The following is a 22,947-nucleotide window of genomic DNA, read 5'->3' on the forward strand; positions in this document are numbered from 1 at the left end:
AACAATACACACACTATTTATTATTTATTATTATTTATTATTATTTATTATTATTTATTATTATTTATTATTATTTATTATTATTTATTATTATTTATTATTATTTATTATTATTTATTATTATTTATTATTATTTATTATTATTTATTATTATTTATTATTCACATCTATTCAACCCAAACCATAACTATACACCTCTCTCACTCTATCATACCTCTCCTACTACTCTTTATCTATCTATTCTCACTATACTTTCTATTATTCCATTATATCATCATATCTCTTTATCTTAATTTATGTTATCTATCATCATGTTATCCTATTCTATATTTTAAATTTTTTTTATTTACTTCCTATTCATTCTTTCATATTTTTTTTATATTCATATCTACACATGTTCTTCTATACATTATATTTATTCATACACTCATATTATATGATACATCTCTACCTCTTCATACTGTATGATACATCTCTACCTCTTCATACTGTATGATACATCTCTACCTCTTCATACTATATGATACATCTCTACACACTTACACTATATGATACATATCTACACATTCATACTATACCATACGTCCCTATTCACTTATATTATACCATACTATCTATATATATTCTATCTAATTATATTGTCCATACTCTATCACCTTCTCTCTATTATATAATCCGTACTCTATCATCTTATATTATATTATCCATATCTACCCTTCTATTGTATTATATTACTCATATACCATCAATCAATCAGATTATTCATATACCATCTATCAATCATACTCTCTATATACTATCTCTTTATCTATATTATCTATATCTTCTTCAAACATACTACCCTATATTTATTATTTTGAATCTCACCTCTATCCCACACATCATTTCTATCTATACTCTCTCTATCTATACATTCATCACACACTATCATAATTCATACTATCCTTCTATTCTACCCACATTCCCCATCATCATCCATACATCATCACATCTCTCAATTCATACTATCCATACCCCCCTGCATACTCATCTTCACCTTATCATTCTCACATATCATCATATCATTCAAATTATCTATATATCTCCGCACACTTTCTCCCCTCTTCACATCTCTCATCCTATCTATCTCTATTCACACTCATATTAACACATATCAATTTATACTATCCTATCTACATACTCTCTCTACACACCCTGATATTATCACATCTAAATTCATAAACACATACATATTTTTATACTCACATGCCAATTCATATACACGCATATTCTCATAATCATTTTATTTATTTATATACCCATTTACAACCTCATAGATACATACATATACCCACAACACTCATATCCGTCTCAATTTATACAACACATATCCTCATCTACATACGATCACATTATTCAAACTGTTCACATATATATATTTTTACTTATTACCATATCCCAATTCATACACATACACTCTCTACATACCACCCCATTCATATCATACTATCAATCATATTATCTACATTCTTTTACTACACTATTTATATATTATATTCACTATATCCTACCACATATTTACTTTATTATATTATCTATACGTAACATATTATTTTATTTATCATATAATATTCGTATATATTATAATTCTCTTATTTTTATATCACAACCTCATCGTACTATTATCTGTTTTTTTTATAATACTATCTATAGCATTATTATTTTCATTATTATATCTAAACTCACACTATATATATTCACGTGTTATTTTTATTTTTATATTATTAATTTAGCTTTCTATTTTTCCTATAATATTACTATTACATATTTATCACAATATCCTTGTGTATACACCTTATACATAATTTGTAGAATAATCTACTGCCTTATTACACACGCTAGACAGATTATAATTATGTTAACATCATATATTATTTTTAAAAAATTATATATGCCCTTTAATAATTTATACAAATCATTATCAACCTGATATAAACATATCTAATAGCTAAACAAAATATTAAAAATGATAAATAATACATTAAAAATTAGCTTCTATACTTACTTATTATTTGTTTAGTCATAGCTGGACTCTTATTATCCTGTCTTCAGTATCAAACTCATAAACAACAAACTCATTTTAATCATATTGGTATACAACCTCTTTAAAAAGTGAATATAAGGGTGAAGGATTGTATTGGTTTGGTATCTGTCTCAGCTATGAATTTGATCAGGCTTGCTTTCAACAGTAGTGGACTTGTTCTAATCCAGACCAATACTGTCAACAGCAGTCGACATTACGAGGACTATTGTAACTGTATGACACTAATTGGGAAATTTATCAGAAATGGAGTTATATTCGACAAAGATGATCCAAATCAAACTGAATTAATCTCGGATTTTATGGAGGATATGCGTCTGTATCAAAGACTCCTTGGCCAACCTCTGATAATTGTTTGTATAGCGAACTATTAATAAAAATAGAATAATATTACTATAGATCGATATATGATCAAATAAATTTGATAATTACATACATATATGTATGTTATTATACCTATAATTATTTATTTATTCTATCATATTGAATAATGATGTATAATCATAATATTATTTTATCATTTATTATATAAAAAACCTAGACTTGCATATATACAAACATATAATCTAAATCATTGATATAAACATATTTATATATATAAATTTAACATAATAATGAGTTTATTGAATGTCATAATATCTATTTATACAAGAATATAATATATCTAACTATTCTCTTATATCATGTTATATTATTTACTATTTATTATTTATAATAATATATTTATATTATAGCATTCTTCATAATACACTTTATTATTTTATATATATATTTTTTATTAAGAAAGTTTTATTAATTATCAGATTTTATACTCATATTATAATAATTCATATTACATATCATATTATTTTTTATTTACAATAATATTTTTTCATGTTTTTAATTATTGACTTTACATTTATATGATATTTTTTAATTTGTTTATTATCAAAATCACCAGATATTTTTTATAGCTTCACATATCGTTATATTTTATATATAATTAGGTTTATCTACATTATTATTTATTTATATAACTTTGGCAACATTATTTTTTTATATCCTATTTTTTACTAAAGCAAACTACTTTATGCTTTCTATTTTTTTCTGTTTATTTTTTCTTATATTCTCTATGTTTTATGTTTATATATAATCATTTATTTTCATCCCTTTATCACCATTTTATATTTCAATTTATTTTTTTTTTATAATTATTTATTTCATTATTTTGTTTTTCATAAATATTTCCCTTATTCTTTTTATATATTATTTTCATATATTATTTTCATTTTTTTATATATTATTATTATCTATTTGACTCTTCAATTTGTTTCGTTTTTATTCTTGCTCTTCATTATCATTATCCTCTTCTGATCCATCTCTATATTCTTTTTAGCTCATATATTTAGACACGTTATAATTTTATTTTTTCTTCCTATTCTATATCCTCTTCTTTTTATATGTATACATACTTATACCTGTTATTTTATCATCTATATTATTTGAAATGTCTATAATGTCTACATACAAACATCCAATAAATTATTTTAATATACTAAATAACTCTATCTATCACATTGTTATATTAATATATTAGAATTATCAACCAAATGAATTTACATGCTAACATAATCTTCTTATAATAACATTCATCTAATTAATCTATTTGTATTTCTGTTAAAACTAATATTTAGCCATAACATTTTCGTTTTGTATCCCTCTATCTATCTCCACTTTATATAGTATTCATTATTATTTAATTCATTATTTTAATCAACATCATTATATTTAACACTATCAAAATATGTTATTATTAAATAACATATTCTATCCACACACTTCAACCTATACTATACTATCCATACACTCATTACCACCTAATATCATGTACATTTATATATCATAATATCTACATCTTATTTACACACTCATACTCTCTCTAATGTATTATCCATTTCTCTCTATCCAACCAAACATACACTCCTAACCCATCTAATCTATAACCCATTATTACTCCATTTAATCTATAATCTCTTATTTATCAAACCATATTATCTATACACCCTTTTCGTTATATTATATCATACTTATATTTTTATATCACATTATATAATCTTATTCTATTATCTTATCCTATTCTCCAATATTATAATATCTTATCTCATTATCACATTATTCTATCTTATATTGTATTTCATCATTGTATATTCTAATTTTATTATAAAACCACATCGTATTATACACTAATATATTCTATCACTATATATCGTTATATTCTTTTATTATTATAAAATTCACCTTACCTCTACTTTCCTCTCACTACTCTGAAATTCTTTCATTTATTTCCAATTTTTATCTATTGACTCTGCTTCTTATATTTTAATCCCTATTCTTTATTATAATACGTCATCTATATACACATATGTATATATGTTCTTATTCTACCACGTTATCCACACACAATACTCGCACCATATAACTCATATACTCACAACCACATCATACAGTTCACACACAATATCTATATCATATTATCCACACACGATGCTCGCATCATACTATTCATATACTAATAATCATATCACAATATCTGTACAGTATCTATCCACTCACACTAACAACATTATTCACAAACATTCACATATCATGTTCATACATACACATCACATATACACACTCCTCATTGACTATTATTACTCCTATTCATATTATTCGCCTATTCCACAATTAATTCTTATTCACATTATCCATACCCTCTCTCTATCATAACCACCCACTTTTGTTCAATCTAAACTATAGTTATCTATACACACTCCACACCATAACTATCTACTTCATCCACTCTATTATGCTATCCTCTCCTACCACTTTATCCATCTATCCTTACTACATCTTCTATTACCCTATTCTATCATCATATCTCTTCATCTCATCTTATATTCTATATCATCACATTATCCTATATTATATTATCCTTTCTATTTCATTTACTTCATATTCAATTTTCTTTCATATTTTCTTATATTCATATCTATACATGTTCTTCTATACAGTATATTTCACATACTCACACTATGTTATACCTCTCCATATGCTCAAACCATATCATACTTCTTCACACACTCAAACTATACCATACCTCAAAACACATCTATGATCTATCCCATTCTATTATCCTACACTATTATACCTTCTACTCTATACTATAACATTATCCCCTACTCTTCTATCATATTATATTGTTCTGCCCTCACATCAATTTGCCCTATCTCTATATCTCACCATCATACTACAGTATCCTATCTTATATCATCTCATCATATATTCTCTATACTATTCGCTTTAAACTCAATTCTTGTCTATATTTTTTTTATACTCATATTCATTAATTTTTCTATCATCTCTATTCATATTATTCTACATACAGACTCTCTATATTATATATATACACTCCTCACCAAATTATACTATTATATATACTTCTCAATCTCTATCGTACTCTACTCATACATCCACAAATTCTATCATAACTATTCTCTCACATTTTTCAATCCATATCAACTATTCACATACCTCCTCATTATATCATGTTGATATTATCTATATCTACTCTACCTGATCAACTATCTACACCTACTAATACTATCTACATCTACTCTTCTACTATATCATATTATTCATATCTACTTTTCCATTGTATCATACTACCCTCCATATACTCTATCATAACTATTTATATTCTGTCAGTCATACTATCTGTATATTGTATCTCTATAACATTATCCATTTCTTCACTCTAATAATATACTATGTTATATCTATTCTTCTAATTATCACCTCTATTTCACACAGTATCTATATAGCATCTACACTTTCTCTATCATATTACCTACACACTTTACCTATACATCCATTACACACTATCATATCTCAATTCACACTATCCTCCCACTCCACACACATCACCCACATATCATCACATCTCAATTTATACTATACACACTACTTCATACACTCACCTTCACCTTACCACCCACACATCATCGTATCATTCGAACTACCCAGATACATCCGCATACTTCTTCCTTCTCCACACACCTCATTCTATCCATCTATTCACACTCATACCACCACATATCAATTCATATTACCTACATACTCTACATACATCATCACGTTTCAATTCATACACACACACCCAAATATACCTCTCATACTCACATCCCAATTCATAAACACCCTCACAATCACTTCATTTATCCGTACACACACCTCTTCACACACTCATCCACGCATACTCACAATACTCACCGTCTCAATTCATACACACACATATTATCTATTGTTCAAACTATCCACATACATTCTCTATACACCCTCCGCATACTCATTATCATATCTCAACTCATACACAAAACACATACACACTTTCCATGTACTACTTAATCACATCATACTATCATCCACATACCACATCCACATTATATACACACACACTGTGTCATATTATCTATACCTATATACATACTCATAATCACACCATATTGTCAATCGTAGTGTCTAGACCCTCTTAATACTATCCATACACTATTTATCTTCACTATATCATACTATACGCTTACTCTGTTATATTACATTCTCATCTCTATAGCAAAAATATCACTTATCATATCGTATTATCTCTCATCTATCTGAATACAACTCATGTACACATACATATAACAACTAACTTCTTAATAGAAATATATATACATATACATCAAATATCATTTTCACTTGACTACATACAAATATTCTTCTATTTTCATATCACAATCTATCATACTGTTATCTTCTATTACAACTCCAGCTATACAGTCTATAAAACATTAGTATCTTTATATAATTTATTGCTCTTCTCTCTATAGTATTTTTCCCTTTTTTTATCCGCAACATATTAATCGTATTTTATATTCATGCATTCTCATATACAGTATCATTTTTCTTTCATCATTAATACATTATAATAACTCTCTTCACACACGCGTATATATTCTTCTAGCAATCTATTTATCATACACACTTTTTTCTACATCTATATCTATCTTATATTTATTCATATATCTCTCTCTATAACCTTTTCTTCTCTATGTATCCACACATGTCCATACACTCTCTTCATCATGTCATACTACTTACCTCCACTCTTCTATTATAACATATTATCTGCACCTACTCTTTTGTCTATTCACACTTGTCTATATCTTCTTTACTATATTATGCTATCCATACACACATCATTATTTCATACTCACATTCTGCACCGATTTTACACACCTTATTTTCCTCGTCTCTATCTATTCTCTCTCATATATATAAACCATATAACAATCACAATAATATTCATACTAATAAACATCTTTTGAATCAAATTATCACTATTTTATCTATTCTTATAACGCTCTATATGTAATTTATCTATTATACACACCATATCATAATTCCCAATTTCAATTTATCATCTCTGATCCAGATACACACAAAACTATGCCAACAACAACCTTGAACCCAGACGTATAAAATATTTAACCAACCGATGATTTAGATGCACCGACTACTGATTTATCATCGTCAACTACTGCTGGCTTATTATCATCAGTTATTATCTTATCAACTATTGATTCAATCGCTGTAATAGGCTCAATGCTGTATTCACAGGATGTGACACTATCGCACAATTTACTCACAGGTCTAATAAAACAATTATCCCTATTAATAGATCAAGGTAACATTGTGCTATCACAATTTGCATTCAGAGTATGTCTTGTCGACCTGATGTCCAAAATTATCAATACTACCAGATTACTCAAATCAAAAGTATTACCTTCAAACTCATTCTCTTGCATTTGTAAAATTTCTAGATTAATTAATTTACCAATTTGATTTAGTATAGTCCCGCTTAATTCATTAAAATTCAGAATTAAACTGCATAACTTAGTTATACCACCAATCTTGGGCGACAAACTAAAATTATTGTCCATAAGATTCAGACATTTCAATTCAGTCAGTGAATACAGACCATCAGGTATCGAACCAGACAGATTTGACCCGCTTAAATCAAGATTGTATAATTCATTCAGACTCTTAATATTATTGCTTAAACTACCGTTAAAATTGTTTCCTTCTAACGTTAGATATTGCGACTTAACCAGCGAGTAAATACTGCCAGATACCGGGCCAGACAGGTTTGACCCACTTGAGTCAAGAACACATAATTTATCCAAACTCTTGATCGTATTACTTATAACACCACTAAATTTATTATTTGATAGATTCAGGATTTACAGCTGAACTAGTCCGTATATTTCATTTGGAATATCATTTTTCAAATTTGCCTTTGCCATTTTTGAACTAACTAGTGTATTGTTAATTTTTATACCATCTCTAAAAAAATCTGACGGTTCAGTGTTATATAATCTAATAGTAGCGATGTGATTGGCATGATTGCAATGTATTTTGTCGTTGCAATAATTGTTTGAGATTTTATTATGTTCGTCGGTAAACAGCATGTTCCACCCACCTACAGATGTCTTCGATGGCTCATTACCAGACCCCATCGAAAACATTGATGAAATTCCAACTATTATAACAGCTATTATCAACAAATTATTCATCTTGATATTTTGATATTAGATCTACTCTTCTGCCAAATAATTAACATTGATCATACAACCTGCTTTAACCATATTTATTATCGATCTGTCTTCAACCATATTTATTATCGATCTGTCTTCAACCATATTTATTATCAATCTGTCTTCAACCATATTTATTATCAATCTGTCTTCAACCATATTTATTATCGATCTGTCTTCAACCATATTTATTATCAATCTGTCTTCAACCATATTTATTATCAATCTGTCTTCAACCATATTTATTATCAATCTGTCTTCAACCATATTTATTATCGATCTGTCTTCAACCATATTTATTATCGATCTGTCTTCAACCATATTTATTATCGATCTGTCTTCAACCATATTTATTATCGATCTGTCTTCAACCATATTTATTATCGATCTGTCTTCAACCATATTTATTATCGATCTGTCTTCAACCATATTTATTATCGATCTGTCTTCAACCATATTTATTATCGATCTGTCTTCAACCATATTTATTATCGACCTGTCTTCAACCATATTTATTATCGACCTGTCTTCAACCATATTTATTATCGACCTGTCTTCAACCATATTTATTATCGACCTGTCTTTAACCATACTTTTACATCTATCGGTCAACTATATTTATTATTAGTTGGCCTTTCATATTATTATCAGCCAAAACTATAATCTGTATATTATCTTATTCTCGCATCACACACTATAATCTTCACAAAGCTTTATCTCTCTCCTTACTCTATTTTTGTCTTAATTTATTATTATTAATTTATATTTTTTCAATATTAATTTATAATCTATGCTTTCTGTACAACACCCTCACCTATAAAGTATTTTAATAGCATCAGCTAAATATCAATCATAATCAATGACATCAAATGCTCAAAATTTTTTCATTGATGGTCGAGCTGGTTTAAAACAAAAAAATAAAACATATTCTTATCAATATAATATAATTTTACCCCACTACTTTTCGTTTACCTTGTACTTATCTTGATTTACTGATATCTATTATAACATACTTTTATCTTCTAATAATTATTTCGAATTTATCTCATTTTCTTGTTTACCTCATTATTATTTCTTTTGATCACATATTATTAATTTAAACACTTTACATATTCTCTATATACAGCAAATAAAGCTTCATACTCTTACCTCTCCTTTAAATTCATGAGAATTAACCATCTTACCTATCTATACGATTATCATAACTAATAATCATTAATACTCGTTTATTTGTTATTATTTATCTACACTTCTACATCGCTTATCTGTATTTTTATCATTCGTTCAACACCTTACATATCTATCACTCATTTTATTTGTTCTATCACTTATCATCGTTGCGTTCATTACCTTTACATCATAAATATAGAATTTTTCAGTTTTCAGTCATAATATTATATTTGTGTGTATAACGTAACCTTATATATTGTTACTGTATATGATTATAATTAAACCATCATTATTTCAATTGATTACCATATTTCTAATATTCTATATCCTTCAACAACAATTATATTATTGTTTATTGGATACTTCTATCTCACATTATATTCAACACATTATTTTTTGACAATTTATGTATGTTATTGTTACCTCTAAATCCAATGAACATGCCTGAGGGTTTTGTATTAGTTTAATATTATTTTATATTTTCGTTTAATAGATGAATAAAATATTTAATAACTTGGTATTATTATTTTGTTCAAATGGTGAGAACGCCCTGTATTTTTGGTAGCATTATTATTACATCCCATTCAGCCATAATATTTCATTACATCAGTTATGTATTGTTAATAGTATAAATAAAATTACTTTAATCATTTTAACAATTAATAATATGAATAATCTTTTTATTAATGTTATCCTATGTATAAATCTCATAACCTAATTATATATCTTATGTTAGTCCATATTTGTATCACCTATATACGTATGTGTATATATAAATTCAATCACCTGCCGCCCGTTATATGTTATTTGCTGCTATCTAAACTCATATATGTTTTATCTATAATATCGTATATACCATTTTTATCCTTCTATCTTTTTATCAATATTAATACATATTTACCACGCTATCCATATATATTATATGCATAATTTAAAAAGTAGTCCACTACTTTACATTTTAGCATTGTATTATAATATATTTAGATTTTTAGCGTCTTATGATGTTATTTTTAACCAATAACAACTATGTATAATATCTTACGGAATTGCTAACTAATTAAATATAAACATATCTAATAGATAATATTAAAAATGATAAATAACAATTAAACTTCTATTACTATTATTTAATCATAGCTGGACTTTCAGTATTCTGCCTTCAATATTAAATTGATAAATGAGAAACTGAGACTACGCATATTTGTATACAAGCTCTTTTAAACGATGGATATAACGTACATAAACTTATTAGTCTGGGACCTAGCATAAATATAACCTTGACTTTTTGGTTCCGAATTCTATGAACATTAAAGACCGTCGTTCTAACTCAAACAATTATGGTCAAAATTTTTATGCTGATATACTATTGTACTTGCATGATACAAATTAGAGAATTACCATTTATGGACTTATATTTTAAAGAACAATTTAATGCAATCTGACACAATTTCATTATAGACGGATACTATAAGGTATCAAAGATACCGTCGCCAAGTCAAGCAGACGAATTCTTTGAGAAATGATTTATCATACACTAGATATATATGACCTGAATCTGCTCTTATAACAAGGGGTCATTACAATATAACACATTGAAGAGGAGTGACCAAACAGATTCGATAATATGAACATACTATGACCAATATTCTAGGTAATGGTATAATCTACTTTATACAATATATATACATATGTTTTCTATGAATATTTTATAACTATGATTATGTGTTCACTTATTTCCAAAAACATATCTATAATATCTTACTATTTATTATATAGAAACTCAGAATTACATATATAATTAACCTGAATCATTGATATAAATGTATTATCTTGTATATGGCTTGAATGTGATTTGAGTTTATTGAATATCATAATAATGTGCACTTATACAAACAGAGATAATATATTAAACTATCCTGGCGTAATATAGTTTTATTATCTATTACCTACCTTAATAATAATATTTATACAGTAATACTATCTTGATGATACACTTTAGTATTGTTATATGTTATTTTTGTTTTGTTAATGAAACATTATCAGATTTTATATTGATATTATAAATCAGAGATGTCATATTATTTTTTACAATAATTCACTCCACATTGTATATATGATGTTTTTCATTTATGTATTTTCATCACCTAAGATTTTTCATAATTTAAACATATAATAGTGTTTATTCCATTATATATACCACATTGACACTTTATAGATTATTTGACTATTTATGTAATTTTTTTAACAGCTTTATATCCTATATTCGTTATTATATATTTCATCAATGAATACCCAAAATGTTTATAATTTTATTAATTGTCTATTATTCAAGACAACAAAACAAACATGGGTGTTTATTTTATGTGATATGTCTGGTTTTATACCAGAATTTAACTATCGCTATTTTAGATATTTCATCTAATACAAATTTTCTGTTTATATTATTTTTGTTGTTAAGACAAAATTTCCAACCTTTTTCTCCTTCTACCCATTATATTCCGGATTTGCCTATGATCTTCCACTTTCAATTTATGTTTTGTATTTCTATACTCCAACCTACTTGCTTATTTTTATTCTTTTTAACTCTATGATTCATTATTATATCCATTTTATTTCTTTTCTCTTATTTTATTCAATCTCTATAATATTCTGCCTTGATTATTCTCACTCATTTTCATATATTATTTTTCTTACTTATTATCCTCATTTTATTGTACATTATTATTTATTGTTACTATTATTCTCAATTTGATACCCTTCAATCTTTACTTTTTTTCGTTTTTTATTATTTAATACCATCTTCTTCTGTCCCTCTACATTATTTTCATGTTATATACACACGTTATATTTTATTATTTTTCTCCTTCCTTCTACTTCTCTATAGCTTACTCTGTTATCTTATAGTCTGTATACGCATTATTTTCTTTAGCTCCATCTATGCCATCTATACATATTCTTCTGTATATCATACTATCCATACAGATTTATTCTTCTCTATATTCATAAATCATTCATAAATAGATACATTCTATCCAATAAACAACATCCTACTCTCTATTTACTTTAACCAATTTTAAAATTCTGTCATCCAAATCTTTAGTATCAAACCACGAATTCTCAATCATCTTATGAAGCTCATTTTCATTCATTTACACCTTCCTTCTATGCAATTTTAAATTCCTTTTATACCACGCTAGTCTTTTACATTTTCATCGTCTACTTTTCTTTATCGTATATATATATACCTCTGTCATTCTTCTCTGTTATCTCCATTCAATTTTTATATATCCTCTAATTTTCAATTTCGATCAAATCTTTCAATCCATATATAATTTTCCATAGATCATATCATTTATATTACACTTTTCTATCTATTCATACATCTATTTGACATACTCTTTATATATCGCAGTGTCGTCCATGTAAGTCGTTCTATATATCATATTATCTGTATCATACTCTTCTACTTATTCGTATATTCATATAGACTTTTTTATGCATCACATTATCTCTACCCTCCCATGTATCTATTCAAACGCACATATATAACCTTATATATATCTGTCTATATACTCTCTATCTATGTATCTATATATGCTCTTTCCTATATCATAATTTCTACATCCTCTAATCTTTATATTATATACTCTTTATATTGTATTACATATACCTTTTGTATTATAATCTCGCATATTATATACACTCCTTATATTATATGCACCCTTGCATATTATATATATACTCCTTATATTATATGTACTATTGCATATTAATGTTTTTAAAGTTTAATATATATATCATTTTTATCATCTTAATTATTATCATATCATTTTTATTAATTATTATCTTAATCATTATCATACCATCTCTCACTTATCAGCTATATACAAATCAATAACCCCGCTCTTTTTCTTTGTCATCTTATTTTATAAGATCATTATTTATCTTAATTTATTGCATATAATACAAATTTATTAAATATTCTATACTATCGATGTTAGGTATTAAACCAATCCTCTTATTATATAGGATATTTATAGTGATAGGCTCGCAAGAAGCCTCTATTTGATCAAAAAAGGGTTTAAATTTTATTCTATAATAGGTTTTTTATTACATATATTCTAATTTCATATAAATCTATATATTACCTATATCATGAATAATAGATTTATGAATATCTTAGAATACCTTGAATGGGTTAGTATAACTAATAAAAGCTCGTCATTTTTGACTGCTTAGGGTTAATTTCTAATTCCTTTCATTTCTGATATCATTAATTAATATTGTCTAAGAACTGTTAGAGGGTATTTAGCTAACCTAATATAGTTAAAAGTGACAGTTTTCAGCAGAATATTCTTTTTCTTTACCTTGTTTATGATCAAGTTCTGTTCAATTCTCTTCATGTTTCAAGTTAGGGCCAGTAAGTTATAAAATATAGACATAACCTAGGTTTTCAGGTAAGGTTGAATTATTGTATAGAAGGACCGACAAGTAATAAAATCAGGTTGAACCAATTGATAGGGCGGCTAACAGATATAGTCTCGGATTTCAGAGATTACATTCCTAATAATATTTTTTAAAAATCATAAATTAGATATCATACATTTAGAGTATAGACTATAACCACTTCTTGTTTTTTAATAAAATATGTAATTTTAATCGGATACTTGTATTTCTTTCTCTGTTTTTTCAGTTTCATATAATCTTATCGAACTTATATATACAGAATCTTAGACAACCTATAACAAGTAAATGAAATATTATATTATCTCATATGACAGTAATTACTCTATAATATACGTATGAAAACTTATATTATAGAAATGCAACTTTGATTGCATATAAAGAACTAGAAATTTTAAATTATATTTTATAACACCACACCCATCGACATATTGCATAAATCAGCTTATGTATATTAAGTCGTTATAATCTATAAATTCAAGGATTTTATACAATAACATGGATAGACAGCAAATATAAAAATTAGAAATTCTAATATAACAAAACAGTTGAAATTTTTTATGCAATAGTATGGATAACTTATTATAGGGTATGACTTATTATGATAAGAAACAATATTCACATTTATATAGATGATATAACAGATGATGAAAAAGATATTTACAAAACCTATATTATTGTATAACCTTTACACATATATATATTAAATAATTTTAATCATATTAAAAAAGTGTTATACTATTTATATAACTTTTATCAATAAAATCACAACATTTTCTTAATCTATTTTTTCTATATAATTTTTACGTTATTTTGATTAACCTTTTCATTAACTTGCTCAAAAAAATGGGAGAGTCAATACGACTCCTATATATCACACAAATACTGCACTTCAACCTATTATTATACATCTTCTCTACTATTCATTTATATATGTGTATAACTCAATGGTTATAGGTAATAACTTAACATTTCATTATAAATTTTTTGATCTTATTCCTGCAGGTAGTAGTATTAATTGTAATAGATGAACAATGGGCTAATTTTTTTTAAATATACATGTAAGTAATTCCGTATTTTATAACATTACAAGATAACACGGTAGTTAGATTATATCTTATATAAATACACTTATTGAAACATTAAATATATTTATATGTCTTTTGAGTGGATAGGTAGGAAATTTTAATAATATATTAATTTTACGACAAAAATAAATATATTCAACCTATTTTAGATACTTCTACAAAGACGTACTTATGATCACCAGATGATCGATCAAATTGTAATAAATACTTTTTATACATACAAAACAATATTGTCAATGCGATAATTGTTTATGGGAACATAATGAACCTGTTATTAATAATATAAAAAATCATTTTAAACATTCTGCATCTATAAAACAATAACAAGCACTTAATGGTAATAGGATACTTATATTTGATCTATTGTATGTTTAGATAGTATCTTTTATATCAAAAACTCTCATTCAACTGAATATTTTTAATCGTTTATTTATATATTGAAGATATAGAGATATTTTATAAATATCATAAAGGTAACCTTAGAGTACTTTTATTTACAGCAGATAATGACGCGAATGACACATCTTTTCGCGGTGTTAAATATCCATAAAATGCCAAAGCGCTATTTCTTGCATGAGGGTTACAAATATCAAAACTTAATGGAAACTCTATTATTAATTATATGAAGAATTTTAACATCGTCTTAAAATGAATCAAAAATAGAAATCAGATGATAACGCTATCGTATTTATTGACGTTTGTTCACTTATAGCTTGTTTAGTTTCAATTCCAACATTTACAAATTCTATTAGGATCTCAACGTTATGTATTATTAATGCTATGCCAAAAGGGTGTATAATTTCACTTCATCATAATTTACAGCTTTATCAGTTTATCAAGCAAAAGAGATAGCGAACAATATATTTTTATAAAATTCTATTGTATACAAATGTCTAACAAGAACTTCATTACATAGAATTATTAATTGAAAGTTCAATAATACTAGAAAACAATCAAATTAATAGATCAAAAAAGAAGTGTTAAATTATGGTGGATATAATTGTGGATACTATTTCCGGTATATATAGTTTTATCTATATGAGGAATATTATTATGCTAAATATCAATTAAACTATTTATATTGTTTAGCTATATATCTTGTAATTAATATATCATCATGGACAAATTAATATATTATTTTAGTATCTTATTAACTAGATACACTACGTCTATTTAAATAGTAAGTATATCAAAACGTGGTATCATATACTACCAGTAATTACAGCCATTATATTCCTTGCTATTGTAACATACTATAGATATGACTATGCTATAATAGCTGTATCAATTAATCTAATAACTTACAACAAATTACTTAATCGAAGTATGTTATTGTTAATATCTACATTATTGTCAACTTCCTCATTTATGAATAAATTCATTTAACCATCTATTTGCTTAATCGCCTTTAATTACAACTATATCATCACCTAGTATATTATTTTGTACATCTATCAAAAAATCTAGAAACATGATTTCAAAATATTGTTACATTAATGTTATTTGTCTATTGAGATACATCGTTCTTGGGCAGATATTGGTATTAGCACATTTTACTTTATATCTCTACAAATACGTTTGTCAAGCAATTTTTTATTATCTATATTTAATAACTGAACGAAATATAATATACTAAATAAATAAATAGCATTAATACTTTATCCTATCCCACACTATCATCACTATCTCATACCCACTCTCTCGTGAACCTATCCTATACACTACCCACATCATTGTTACTCACATTTATTCCTTATTACCTCATACATATTTACACACTGTCTCCTTCGCCGATATTCTGTATCTATCCTCCGTGGATTATCACTATCTATCTATCTCACACCTACTCTTCACTACTTCATACTTATCTACACACAATATTTCTCTGTCATAATTTCACGTACGCCAACTATCCTAACTATTCATATATCATCTCTCTATTCTATGCACAGACACCCCATAATACTATCCATACACAATATTTATACTATCTACATATTATTCGTCACATTATACTATCATGTATCCTGACGCAATCTTATTGCTATCCGCACATACTCTCTCTCATACTATCCACCCTCTCCATACACTCTTAATATTAACCATGTGCACACATCCACGCACGATACTATCTGCACATGTTTTCACCCTTACCGCTATCTAGAAATTCCTCATTATATCATACTAGCTTTCCTATTCATATCATTCATTCCTACTACTAATACTATACACACATACTCAATTTTTATGTGTCTATCCTAATTATCCCCCAAATACCACATACTCTCTTGATTACTTCACATTACTCTCGCTTCTTCATTCCTCGTTACACTGTATCCACATATCTTCCGTCACATCATACTACTCACGCATCCAATCACACATATTCATGCTCTATTATATTTCTCTATATATCCACATATGTTCAACACTACCTACACATCACTTATTATATCATACTATCTATACTTCTGTTCATACATCCACTATCTACTCCTACTCAACCTCTATCATACCATCTAACGTATTTTCCTCTACTGTACTATGCTATCCAACATATTATATATAGACACCCTTCTATCTATAATTCTCCTTCTCTACTCATATCTATACGTAACCATATATTACATCTCACTATTTATCACCTAACTCTAAAACCAGCTCTACTTTCATGCACCATATTATCTGTCAACACTCTCCATACATACCACTCTATTCATACACGCATCCTATTCTCAACTCTTTTTTATTTATCCTACTTCCTTTGCTCCTCCATTTATTTTACTACTATCTTACTTCCTCTCTATTTCATACTGTCTAAACTCCTTATCATGTCGTAATACTACCATATACACACTTCTATAAATGTCACCATACTATCTTCTTATGTATCACTTTGCTTTATTATATTACTACGCACATACGCACGTCCTATTCATTATACCATAGAATATGTATATATATATTATCCATACACAATATCCACACTCTCTTCTATTATTCTATCCTATCTATTCTATTCTATCATACCCCAGTATCCTCCTATCTTTCATATGCAACAATAATCTTTTTATATTTAATATATTATTTACTGTATATTTTATTTCTATATCTCTTCTATTACCTATTGTCTATTCTATTATATCCATTCTATTCCGTCCTATCCATTCTATTCCATCCTATCCATTCTATTCCGTCCTATCCATTCTATTCCATCCTATCCATTCTATTCCATCCTACCCCAATATCCTCCTATCTTTCATATGCAACAATAATCTTTTTATATTTAATATATTATTTACTGTATATTTTATTTCTATATATCTTCTATTACCTACTGTCTATTCTATTCTATCCATTCTATTCTATCCATTCTATTCTACTCTATCCATTCTATTCTACTCTATCCATTCTATTCTACTCTATCCATTCTATTCTACTCTATCCATTCTATTCTACTCTATCCATTCTATTCTACTCTATCCATTCTATTCTACTCTATCCATTCCATTCTACTCTATCCATTCTATTCTACTCTATCCATTCTATTCTACTCTATCCATTCTATTCTACTCTATCCATTCTATTCTACTCTATCCATTCTATTCTACTCTATCCATTCTATTCCATCCTATCCATTCTATTCCATCCTATTCATTCTGTTCCATCCTACCCCAATATCCTCCTATCTTTCATATACAATAATAATAATCTTTTTATATTTAATATGTTATTTACTGTATATTTCATTTCCATATCTCTTTTATCCCCTACTTTCTACGTCTGTCTTCTATCTCCTCCTGACTATCTCTGTCTTCTGTCTCCTTTTGATTATCTCTGTTTCTTACCTACTTCTGTCTGTCTCTATCCCCTTTTACTTTCTATCTCTCATAACACAATATATATATCAATATTACTTTATTATTTATTCTATTTACTTTATACACCTATTATCAAAACTCTATATATACTTTTTTGATACAACTTCATTCCCTCTTTTCTCTATTGTACTAATTTTTGTATTATCCTATATAGATATCATTCTTAATACCCTTTTATATATTACTTCTTATAAAATCTTCATGTTATCATTTACTTTATCAAATATTTATCCATATTACTAATATAACATAACTTTATATTATTTCATTACCAATCATCTCTTGTTATTTTATATATTATCTCTTTATCATTTCTTATTACCTTATACACCACTTATTCATATTATTTGTTATAAATGTTTACAACATACCCTATTTTACACTTACTATATTTTCATCTGTATTTCACTCTCATAAATATCTCTCTATTTTACCACATATCTTTACTATCCATCAAAATTTTATTCATCTACATTCTCTCTAGACCTATATCAATTCAAATAATACAACACCTATTACACTCTTACCACTAAATATTATACTTTATTGTTATATATCCCACTCTCACGCATTCCTTCGTACTTAATCGATTATTCCATTCAAACCTACCTTCGTTCACCTTTCTAATTATATCACAGATAGAATCATTCACTTAAACATCCAACCCCTTAACCCCGGTTCCATATATTAGCACCACATAATGCTCCACTATCAATATCACCAACTCTATCATCATACGAATCATATCACGACACACATTTCATTCTTTCCTTATAAAAAAATCACTCTATTATATATAACTGTATTCAACAGTCCCCTCTAAAATATCAATTATACAGCACGTATACCCAATCAATCTATTATTTAACAATTTTATCTTTTTTTCAAAATTTCTAAGCCCTACATACTATCATCTTCTATACATCTCTTTATCATAATTATTTCTTCAACAATATATAATATACGCTTAAAAATAACAACATATTATCCACATATTTCCCTCAACTATTCGTAGCATCTTCCAAAATTAAAATCTATTTCAAGAAGTATAAAAAATCAACAAGGTAACAATTACGCTCTTTATAAAAAAAAAATTACCTAAAAACAGATCCTCTTTATATAAATTTTTGCCATTATCTTAATAAAAAAAATCAGTATTTAGTAAACGACACTATCTAGGATACTTATATAGATTCGAGAAAAACAGACAAAATACAACTATTTTATCTCTTATTATAGTCAAAATAGTCCACATGGCTATCAAACAATCAAAATTGATAAACCGCAACCCAATTTCATAAACAAAACGCATCTGCAAAACTTCATATACATATAATACAAATTTATTAACTTTGAACACAAAAAATACAAAACAACTCTATATTTATGTAAATCCAAACCAATTCTGCAATATAATTGGTTTACAACTATAAACCTCTTACACTGTTACAAACCTATTATTAACCCTACCTGTTTATCTATTATATATTTTCTACAAGATTCTACAGGAAAAACTACATAACATAGGTAACATATGTATTGCATCTAACTCTATTTTTATCTAACTGTATTCACATATATGCATACCCATTCCTTATTGACCGTCTTTTCATATTATTATATTTTTCCTTTTACTCTTCCTATATTGTCACATATATATGCACGAATTAAGTAACCTGCTACCACGTATCTATTCATGTAACAACCTACTTTACAGTAGTATAATATTTTAATAGAATTATACAAAAATAATAATAATTTAAAATTATCAAATTATTTCCGATAATAAATAAACGTAATTATAACGTCGGAAATGATAAAGAGTTTAAAAATTAAATTTCTATTGTTCCTAGTCACTCATTTGATTCTAGCTAGTCTTTCATTTATCTGTATTCAATATTTATTTGATAAAGAGGTTGAATTTAAGCATATTGGTGGTATAAAACCTCTTCTAGACAATAAATATATATTGCATGAATGTAATAAAATCCCTCATGTAAATATGACTACAATCCAAATAGCTGCGGATGTCAGTGATGATGATAATAACCCAGACGAGTATTGCCAACAAATGTTGAAACTATCGGACTACTGTATTTGCATGATGTCAATTGGAAGATTTATCATATCTGGAGAAAAATTCGAAAAAGGCAATTTACTGCAAACCGATATAATTTTATCTACAATGGAAATTTTTCGTCCTGCGTACAGATGCGTGTGTCAAGAACCTCGGATTAATCATTTTACCAGAGACGAATCGATATAGTGAATATATGAAACCTGAGTACGTTCATATAATAAAATTTCATCATCAATACAACAACTATCTATAATTAATCTCTAATATATTATAATATTATTTTATCAATATTTAAAACACATACATACATATACACATAATCCGAATTATTAATAAAAATACGTTATAGTCTTTATATACGCATATATTCATACTAACCATCCCTACTCTTCATTATATTGTATTACTTATATACATTTTCAAATACCGTGTTTACATTTAAACTCTATCATACTGTCTGTTCTTTTCTACTCTAAACCCCATCTCCTTTTACACTTCATTTTATCTAAAAACTCTCTTTATCATATTATATAAACCGTCACATTATCCGCGCATAGTCCTCTAAATATTATACTATTTACACATTTTTCTTTATATTATCTATCCATGTATAATAATTAATCTAATATACAATATTCATACATTCCTATATACTTTAATCACTAATTTACTCTACTCTCTACCTATCTTCTCCAACAATTCTCAACTCTTCCTAAATCACCAATTCCTCACTCTATATATTGCATAAATATCCTAACCCTTTCCTAATATAAACTATACAACAACTGAAATAACTCTCATATTAAATGTCTTTTAATTCAAATTATCATTATTTTATTCTTATAACTCTACTGCCTTATATATCATAACTGCGAATTCTAATTTAACGTGTTCTCTACTCCACCTCTGCATGCAACCATCATAAAAACCGTCTCCAATCCATATATATTATCCAACAATGTTTTTCGATTTATCTTCATAATACCTATTTTTCTTTCATTCCATACTATCTATCAACTCCTCTATTCGTTTAATCTATTGCATCTCTTCTGCTTACTTTCTCAATTCTATACTATGTATCTTATTCAATTTATTATATCACCATACACCCTCTACTATATTACCTATACACTTACGTATTTTATAGTGTATCCACATACACCCTACACATATTCTTGTATTATATCATATTGTCCTACATACTTACATCTTCTATCATATTATCTCACACACTCTGTCATACTACCCATGCATTTCTCATTCCAGAATACTGTCTCACACACCAGTGCACTCTACTGTACTACCCCCACGCCTCAATATACATCATATTGTTCACACACGAACCATATCAAACTATTCATACACTTGAACTCTACCATATTATACATCTACTTACTATCTATATACATTTCTTCCCTTTTTCATGCTGCCTACACATTTACTAACTTTATCATATTATCCACGTTGACATAACCATCTATATACTCTTCATTATATTATACTGTCTATATCCACTCTTCTATATATTCAT

The sequence above is a fragment of the Schistocerca gregaria genome, unplaced genomic scaffold (genome assembly GCF_023897955.1).
Source record: "Schistocerca gregaria isolate iqSchGreg1 unplaced genomic scaffold, iqSchGreg1.2 ptg000560l, whole genome shotgun sequence".
NCBI classification, from domain to species: Eukaryota; Metazoa; Arthropoda; class Insecta; order Orthoptera; family Acrididae; genus Schistocerca; species Schistocerca gregaria.